We start from the raw sequence: 10,134 nt of genomic DNA on the forward strand, positions 1-10,134 counted from the left end.
TGTAAATGTACCACATTTTCCTTATCCATTCTTCGGTCGAGGGGCATTTAGATTGTTTCCCAGTTCTGGCTATGACAAACAAAGCTGCTATGAACATAGTTGAGCATATTCCCTTGTGATATGATTGACCATACTCTGGGTATATACCCAAAAGTGGTATTGTTGGATCTTGAGGAAGGTTGTTTCCTAATTTTCTGAGAAATTGCCATACAGATATCCAAAGGGGCTGTACCAGCTTGCACTCCCACCAGCAGTGGAAAAGTGTTTCCTTTCCCCCACAACCTCTCCAGCATAAGTTGTCATCAGTGTTTTTGATCTTGGCCATTCTTACAGATGTAAGTGGGAATCTCAGAGTTGTTTTGATTTGCATTTCTCTGGTGGCTAAGGATGTTGAGCATTTTCTTAAGTGTCTTTCAGCCAATTTTAGATTCCTCTGTTGAGAGTTCTCTGTTTAGGTCTGTACTCTATTTTTATTGGGTTATTTGTTCTTTTGATGACCAATTTCTTGAGTTCTTTGTATATTTTGGAAATCAGCCCTTTGTCTGATGTGGGGTTGGTGAAGATCTTTTCCCATACTTTAGGTTGCCATTTTGTTTTGTTGACCGTGTCCTTTGCTTTACAGAAGCTTCTCAGTTTCAGGAGGTCCCATTTATTAGTTGTTGCTCTCAGTGTCTGTGCTACTGGGGTTATATTTAGGAAGTGGTCTCCTGTGCCAATGCATTCAAGTGTGCTTCCCACTTTCTCTTCTATGATGTTCATTGTAGTTGGTTTTACATTGAGGTCTTTGATCTATTTGGACATGAGTTTTGTTCATGATGATAGATATGGATCTATTTTCATTCTTCTACATATTGTGATCCAGTTATGCTAGCACCATTTATTGAATATGCTTTGTTTTTTCCATTTTATATTTTTTTCTTCTTTGTCAAAAATCTGATGTTCGTAGATGTGTGGATTGATATCTGGGTCTTCCATTCAGTTCCATTGGTCCTCCTGTCTGTTTTTATGCCAATACCAGGCTGTTTTCAGTACTGTAGCTCTGTAGTTAAGTTTAAAGTCAGGGATTGTGATGCCTCCAGAAGTTCCTTTATTGTACAGGATTGTTTTGGCTATTCTGGGTTTTTTGCTTTTCCATATGAAGTTGAGTACTGTTTTATCAAAGTCTATGAAGAATTTGCTGGGATTTTGATTGGCATTGAATTGAATTCGTAGATTGCTTTTCATAAGATTGCCATTTTTACTATGTTAATTCTATCCAAGAGCATGGGAGATCTTTCAATTTTCTGTAAAAATTTTCTTCTTCAATTTCTTTTTTTCAAAGATTTAAAATTCTTATCATACAGGTCTTCCACTTGTTTGGTTAGAGTTACTCTGAGATATTTTTTGTTATTTGTGGCTATTGTGAAAGGGTGATGTTTCTCTGATTTCCTTCTCAGCCCATTTATCATCTGTATAAAGGAGGGCTACTGATTTTTTAAAATTAATCTTGTATCCTGCTACATTACTGAAGGTGTTTATAAGTTGTAGAAGTTCCTTAGTAGAATTTGTTGGGTTGCTTATGTAAACTATTATATCATCAGCAAATAGTGGGGGTTTAACTTCTTTTCTGATTCATATCCCCTTGATCTCGTTTTGGTGTCTTATTGCTCTAGTTAGAACCTCAAGTACTATATTGAATAGATATGAAGAGAGTGACAACCTTGTCTTGTTCCTGGTTTCAGTGGGATAGCTTTGAGATTCTCTCCATTTAGTTTGATGCTGGCTGTTGGCTTGCTGTATATTGCCTTTATTGTGTTTAGGTATGTTCCTTATATCCCTGCTCTCTCCAAGACCTTTATCATGAAGGGATGTTGTATTTTGTTGAAGGCTTTTTCAGCATCTAATGAGATGATCGTGTGTGTGTGTGTGTGTAAGTTTGTTTATATGGTGGATTACATTGACAGATTTTCATATGTTGAACCATCCCTGCATCTCTGGAATAAAGCCTACTTTGTCATGGTGGATGATTTTTCTGATGTGTTATTGGATTCAGTTTGCCAGTATTTTATTTAGTATTTTTGCATCAATATTCATGAGTGAGACTGGTCTGTAATTCTCTTTCTTAGTAATGTCTTTGTGTGGTTTGGGTGTCAGGGTAATTGTAGCCTTCTAAAAAGAGTTTGGCAATGTTTCTTCTGCTTCTATTGTGTCGAACAACTTGAGGGGTATTGCTATTAGTTCTTTGAAAATCTTGTAGAATTCTACATTGAAACCATCTGGTCCTGGAATTTTTTTTTCTTTTTGGTTAGGATACTTTTGATAACTGTTTCTATTTCTTTAGCAGTAATGGGTCTGTTTAATTTGCTTATCTGGTCTTTATTTAACTTTGGTAAGTGATATTTATCCAGAAAATTGTCCATTTCCTTTAAGTTTTCCAATTTTGCAGGTTTTCGAAGTATGACCTGATGATTCTCTGGATTTCCTCTGTGTCTGTTGTTATGTCTCCCTTTTTGTTTCTGATTTTGTTAATTTGGATATTTTTTTCTTTGTCTTTTGGTTAGTTTGAATAAAGGTTTGTGTATTTTGCTGATTTTTTTTGAAGAACCAGCTTTGCCTCATTGATTCTTTGTATTGTTTTCTTTGCTTCTATTTTGTTGATTTCAGCTCTAAATTTGATTATTTCCTGCCATCTAGGTGAGTTTGCTTCTTTTTATTCTAGAGTTTTCAGGTGTTCTGTTAACTCACTAGTGTGGGATTTTTCCATTTCTTTATGTAGGCATTTAGTGCTATGAACTTTACTTTTAACACTGCTTTCATTGTGTCTCATAAATTTGGGTATGTTGTGTGGTCATTTTCATTGAATTTTAGAAAGACTAATTTTTTTCTTCCTTTATTTCTTCCTTGACCCATTGGTGATTCAGGTGAGTATTGTTGAATTTCCATGTGCTTGTGGGCTTTCTGAAATTAGTGTTGGTGGTGAATTCTAATTTTAAGACATGGTGATTCAGTAAGATAAATGGGGTTATACCCATTTTTTGTATCTGTTGAGGTTTGCTATTGTTATCTAATATGTGGTCAGTTTTTGAGAAGGTTCCATGAGATGTTGAGAAGAAGAAATTTTTTTTAATGTTTGGATGAAATGTTCTGTAGATGTCTGTTAAGTCCATTTGAGTCATAACATCTGTTAGTTCCTTTATTCTCTGTTATGTTTCTGTCTAGCAAACCTGCCCAGTGGTGAGAGTGGGGTGTTGAAGTCTCCCACTACTAGTGTGTGGGGTTTAATGTGTGATTTAAGCTTTAGTAGTGTTTCTTTTACATATGAGGGTGCCCTTGTATTTGGGGCATAGATGTTCAGTATTGAGATGTCCTTCAACTTTAAGGTCATCTTGTGGCTGCTGCACCCTAGATTTCACAATGACATCCCTCACAGCAGGGCGGAAGGATCAAGAACAAAAGCCGCGTGGTGCCTCCCTCCCGGTCTGGGCTTGGTTTCTTTTGTAAACTTCTCCAGGATTTCCAGCCCATGGTTTCTTTCATATCTCTCTCTGCTGTCTCAAGAGGGTTTGGGGGTTGAGTGCACTGGACACTTGAGTGGTAGAAACGCAGTGAGAACGCAGAGAACAGACGTGGAGTCAGTATGAGTCGTCTCTACCCAGGTGGCCATCCTAAGCAACCTCTGCTTCCATTGCCGCTGCTCCAACCTCCTTGGGGGTCAGGACGTACTTATCGATTTTCCTCACCTGTCAGCCTGGGTCCACACTGCAGGGAACAGGGCCTGGCACTCAAGGGGCTTGGCCTGGGTTTGCTATCAAATGCTTTTCATATCTCCAGAGGCTCCAGAACTCTGGATTCCAGACCCAGTCATGAATTTATCCTTATTTGTGATCAAGTGAGGTACGTGCTGAAGTAGTTAAGGATGAAGGTCATGACGACTCTGATAGCTCTAAAATGCTTCATTAATAGAAATAAGGTGTGCCATGTATTGAGATAGATATTAAATACGCGTATACCATGTGTCGATTGACAGGTAGATAATGATAGACGGACGACAGAAAAAAAGGCAAAATATTGTTTGTCAGACATTAACCCCTAAGAAAAGTTTATTGTATTCTTATAACTGACTGGATGATTCTTTCCTCTGCCCAGAAAGCAAGACCTGAAAAGGATGACAGATCTGCAGGATGCGAGAGTTGAAGGAGGATCTTAGACACAGCTCATTCATTCTCACGCAGCGGGAGCTTTCGTCTCTCAAGGCAGAGCTCCTTCTAATTATGGCTTGGCTCTCTGTTCAAGTGTCACCCCTCAGACAGACCCCTGCCTCTCTGTGTCAACTACTGGAGCATACTACGGCCTCAGTCTTTTCTCTTCATCAGCTAAGCGCAGTGTGCCTGCACGCTGGTATTGGTGGCCCCTGTCTATTCTGCTATGATGACCTTCCCTGGAGTTCACTTTAAGCATTTCACAGAGTTAACAGCCACTGAAGTCCCAGATCCATGTGTCCAGGTAAGGCCCACTCTCCTGTGTCTGATCTATAGAATCATATATAAGTTAAATAAGACTACTTGGGTATCTGAATCTCAGCAAGGCTGGCACCAATTCCCCAGCTTTCCTTGAAGGGTCTCTCATCCCCCTCACCCTAGCCACCTTTTTCTCTTCTTCTTCCTCCCCTGTTTTCTACCCCAGGAAAAGACAGAATTACTCACCCAGCTGCCTACCCCCATTCTTAGAACTGTCCCCCTCCATCTGTTAACACAGCAAGTTCTGTTCTCTCAGCTTCTAGATCGCTCTGAAAGGGGCTAGCTGAGGAGCTATTGACAATTGATGGATACTAGGGATAGGGAGAGTCATTTTTCTTTGGAGGCGTAGGTACTAGCAGGTTTCTGTGCTCCATTCAATGGCTCTGCACCATGCAAAGGTAAGTGGACTCAGTGGGTTATTTACAGGAAGACAAGAAGTTGGAAGGTCTATGCAGGGCGATGTGGGATGAGCAAGTGAGTCATGGATATGATCAAAATAATATTATACATGCATGAAATTCTCAGTGAGTAAATTATATATAAATTATCTCATTTACTCTTATTTGGGTTGGCATTTTTCACTTTGGCAAGTGAATTCCATCCGCTCTTCCAGCAACTTAAATCTGTTCTCACTTTGCAGCCAGGGTTATCTTTGAAGCAACAATTTCATCAAGACCCCCTTCTTCCAGGCTCCTCCCCATTCTCCTGGAGAAACCCACTGGAGCAATATGGAGGACAACCATGACTAGAAAGCCCACAGTATTAGCATCTGGAAATGGAAGTTAACAGCTTCACTTAGAAGAAGGAAAGGAAGCCGTCCTTGGACTTAAGATACAGGACATCTCAGGGTTGTGTTCATCTCCATCCAATCTTCATTGTTTCCCCCACTTAGCCAATATGTATATAAGAGGAGACTCTCTGGAAGTCAGGTCAACATCTGTACATCTAGTGTAAAAGTCACTATACATGTAAATGTCTAGTGTAAAAACAAACCACCAAATCCAGTACCTAAAACTGAATGTGCAGCTAGGCCAGCTCATCTCCTCACCTCCAAAGGCCTGTGTCATGCCAATGTCACAGACGTCAGTAGAACTTGGAAAATAATACGGTTAACTACTATAAAAGTCTTATGTTTCTAGATTTTATAGTATTCATTTCGCGTCTCAGCTTTCTAACGTGGACGTGTTGAGGTTTCATTTATGTCCACTGTCCATTATTAGCTCACATTCTTAGTTTCGTGCTCCAAGTCTGAATTTTATTCTTAAAGACAACTCAAATCACATCAGTGTCAGACCTCGAGACAGATGCATCTGCCCTTGACCAACGGTGTGCCACTTAGAGACACCAGGAGAAAGCTGCTGCAAGATCCATACAAAGAAACACGTGGATTCGAGAGACGACAAAACCAGGGTGGAGAGCTGTTCAAACACCCAAGCGCGTGAAGGACATTCTCATCCAAACCATCACACCTCAAGACAGCAGCCCAAGGGAGGAAAGGAATTGTTTGAGCTTGGTGGTTAAAGAGAACTACAGTCTGCCATGGCACAGGAGTGGCATGGTGGCGCCATTACGAGGCAGCTGGTCACATGCTTGCCGTCAGGACACAAGAGAATAGACAGGAAGAGGGGCTTGGCTATATCTGAAGGCTCATCCTTAGGGACACATCCTCCAGTGGGGCTCCATCTCCTAAAGTTCTTACAACCTTCTAACACAGCACTCCCAGCTGGGGACTAGGTGTCAAACACATGAGCCTAGGTGTGTGTGTGGGGGGGGGGGGGGGGGCATTTCCTATTCAGATCTCAACTTTGATATAACAAGTGCTAAAAAGCAAAATGTTTCGTTTAAACTCTCAATCTTTTCTAATCCATTCACTTAGCAAATGTGCACGGGCTGTTCTCTAGGACTGGGAAGGAGGTGTGGTGTTGAATGAGAGTGGAGGCACAGAAAGCTGGATCACAGCGGAACCCAAGCCCGCAGGACACGCTTGGACCACATACCCAGCACAGTGAGAAATGATTAGTTAGTATTTACTTTGCTTACTTGTTTCATTGACTGCTTGAGGAGGTGGGGAGAAAGCACATCCCTGGGGACTGGGTTCTGATGGTTCGTGGCCTTGCTCCCCCTCCCCCGTTAAGTTTGTTCTCTCTGCTTCCTGAGTTCTCCAAATCACTTCCTCTCTGGGAGTCTGCTGGAGTCCTGAAACTCCTAGCTGGCTCTAGTTTGTGGTTCTAGAACTAGGGGACACTTTATTCCCTAAAATAAAGATGTGCTCCAACACGCTGAACAGAAGATCGTCTTTATAGACAGAGGGGAGGGGAAGGGAGCGGGGATAAAGAGCAAAGGGCAGATTGGTGAAAAGGGCTGCCCACCAGCAGGCCACCTCCAGTCACATTCTATGGAAAAGGGATCCTCATTGTCCTGCTTGGCAATGTTGGCCATGGTTGCTCTCTCCTGATTTCTGGGAAGGTGGGTTTATAACTTCGTTTGGGTCTGGCTTTTGGTCTGAGTGACTCCATTTTGACTCTTAGTTTGGTCTACTGGGGCCCATTGCAGGACCATACTTCAAGACAAGGAAATCTTAACGTTTTCACCTCACACTGGGCTCACATCCCCAGGATCCTGCATCCATCTCCTCACGCTAAGGTCTGCTGGGATGTGGGCCATTGCTGCCTCCCTGTCTGTCAACTAACACGAAAACATGGCTGCAGCAGGGGCAGGCAATCAGACAGGTGGTGTTGGAGCCGATGACGAAGTGAAGGACAATAGTTTTTTTTTTTTTATTAAAAAAATCCTTAACTATGTGAATTTGGGTAAAATTAAGTCTTCCTTCTAGAAGATTCCGGATACTTTTAACTGCATCCTATAGTACTGTAAGTGGAGAGTCTTCAATGCTGATGAGTTTGTGGACAGATTCTGAGGAGGTAAGCATTTTAAAGCAACAGGTTGGTGACCAGAACTGTCCCTGGTGGGAATAAAGAGGATGCTTCTCTGGCCAGCCCCTCAGCCTATTGTTCTTCATTCTCAGCAACAGTGGAGCAGTGGAGATTGCCCCAGCTAGGGCTAGGGCCCGGCTTCCAGGGAGTGCATGTGGACAGCAATTCTTAGGCTCTGAAAAGAACCAGGCTCACAGGGCTGTCCTAACTCATCCTGTTAGGGGAGATGCTGGAATGGGTACTTACTCCAGTTCTGAAAAAGACTGCCGTGTTCTCCCTGACGCCTGACTCCCATTCTGTTCTTCCAGGAGAACAAAGGCTACTGTCTAGCTCTTCTAAGGTCGCAAATGCCAGATCTACTGGACAGCTGCCAGTCATCCCCCAGGGGTCACGACCCCTGTGTGGACGAGCTCGGTGAGGTGCTTGCTACTTCTCCCATTGTACATAGCCCTATATGCTCCTGGAAGCTGCAGGCTCTGAACCTCAGCAATGGAGTGGAGGACCTTGGAAGCAGTTTAGAGACGCACCCAGAGCATAAGGAAGGGAGTGAGCTGTCTGGGAAGAGGGAGGCAGGCACATGAAAACCTTTCCAGAGAGGCTGAAGGATGCAGATGGTAAAGCCATCAAGATGAGGCTGGCCCAGATCTGCACAATAGGTGCCCTGTGTGCTGTTGGAGGAGGTTTTGTGTATGCAGGAGGTTTGCAACCCCTGGCCCAGCTACGACCCTGGACTGGGGTCTGTTAAGAAAAATAATCTTGCTTGGAACGGCAATCTTCCAGCCCCACTTGAAAGTCTGAGAAAGCCCTGGATGGGAAAAGGCCCCAGGAGCCAAGTCTCTCTGCCCTTGGCAAAGCCCTGGCCCCTGAATCCACTTATGAGCTCCTCGCTTTGAAAGGCCTGAGCTATTCCTATCTGAGTCATCTGAAAACAAATAAAAAGAGACCTAAACAAACAAACCTAATTGTGCACAGAAACACAGCCAGGTTTCCAGCCTGGCTCCCCCTCTGTTTTCATTAGTCAGGAGCCAACGCATCCAGCTCGCGTGGCGTCCAGAACAAGCTGAAATATGAAAAACAAATTGCCAAGCTCACTCTCTCTCCCCTCTCTGTTTCACAGGGCATTAAGGGAGCCAAGTCCTGGACTCCCCGGCCCTGATGGACAACTACCCATGTAGCAGACTGCCCACAGCCAACCTGGGGACAGTGGCATCAGCAGTTGGCGTGGTCACACAAGAGCATCTACAAATGGGCTTGAGGGGTTGGGGGATCTATACAGCCAGCGAGCGTGATTTTTCTCCTTCCATTTTCCTTTCTGATAAGATCACCCAACTTTTCCTTGTAGAGACAATTCTCACTCCGGTTTCAGTGCATGTAGCTTGCTGTGTTTATCTTTCTCATCTCCCCTGTCTCTAGAGTGGGTGAATGGACCTAGTCAACCAGACTCGTCAATTTAGCGAAAGATGTGAATCGAACTGAGACTTTAGAGAGGCAAGCCCAGGTCTACATTCATGCTGTCCTGAACCCATCAGCTCTTGTCAGATCTCCGAAGCTGAGTAGGGTTGGGTCCCCGGTTAGTAGTCCCATGGGAGAGGCAGGCTCGAGGCTTTTGCAGACTATCGGGAAAGCAGCACACATTCCTAGAGGGTCATGGCGCTGATGGAACGCAAGCCTGAAGCTGCTGGAGGTGGTGTTGACACCACACGTGGAGAGCCTGTGAGACATGAGGACACACAGAGCTGGGGGAGAGGGAAAAACAGCTCAGACAGTGTCCTCTGAGCACCCGATCCAGCAACGACTGCAGAAGGATCCATCCTGGACTTTGCTATAACACAAAGCTCTCGTTTTTCTTAAACTATTTTCTTTGAGCTTCTGAATCCTAGAATTTGGTCGGTCACACACACACACACAGGCACACACACACACACACACACACACACACACACCTGACTTCAAAATGCCATGCATTTTTGTGGCTTATTTGGGGGAAGAATTATTATTTTTTTTAATTTTTAGGAATGATCTCAAAAGTTCAGGTTTTTTTTTTTCCTCCCCCAAGTGAATTGAAATTTCAGTTCTGTTTTAATTTAAGTTGCATGGAATTCTGGGAAACAATCAGTGCTAGTCCTGAATCCTTTGGGGGGAGGGGAATGTTGTCTCTCACTGTGTGGTAAAAAAAAAAAATGAATGAAATCTCTCATAGAACTCACTGCTGCTACAAAGAACTAAATCCCATAGTAATAAAAAAAAAAGAAAAAAATCCCATAGTAATCACAGAAAAATATCTTTGCACCTCTCGGCCTGTCCTGATAAGCCAGTCTGGACGTCCTGTTCTCTGAGGCTGGAGGAGTAGTGATCTGAGTACCAAGCCCGGGCTAGATCCAAAGCCTAAAGAAAGCAAAACCAGTAACACATCCCAGCCAAGCAGAGCCAAGGTCACAAGCAAGATAGGTTGAGAGAAACAATCAAAACTGCAGGGCCAGTTTTTTTTTCCTTTCTTCCATGTCACAAGTAGGCAGAGGTTTGTCCTGTCTCCCCTCCTGATGGATGGCACACTACAAAAGAGCCTTGTTCAAACTTCTTCAGTTCTCTGAGTCAGAATGAGCATCAGGACAGGGTGGGGGATGGAAGGCATGGTTGGTACAAGGGCCAAGTACTAGAGGCTGAAGGAGTTTGTACATCGTCAGTTTAAAAATTCAAGCTTGTAT

This window comes from Arvicola amphibius, chromosome 1 (genome assembly GCF_903992535.2).
Source record: "Arvicola amphibius chromosome 1, mArvAmp1.2, whole genome shotgun sequence".
NCBI classification, from domain to species: Eukaryota; Metazoa; Chordata; class Mammalia; order Rodentia; family Cricetidae; genus Arvicola; species Arvicola amphibius.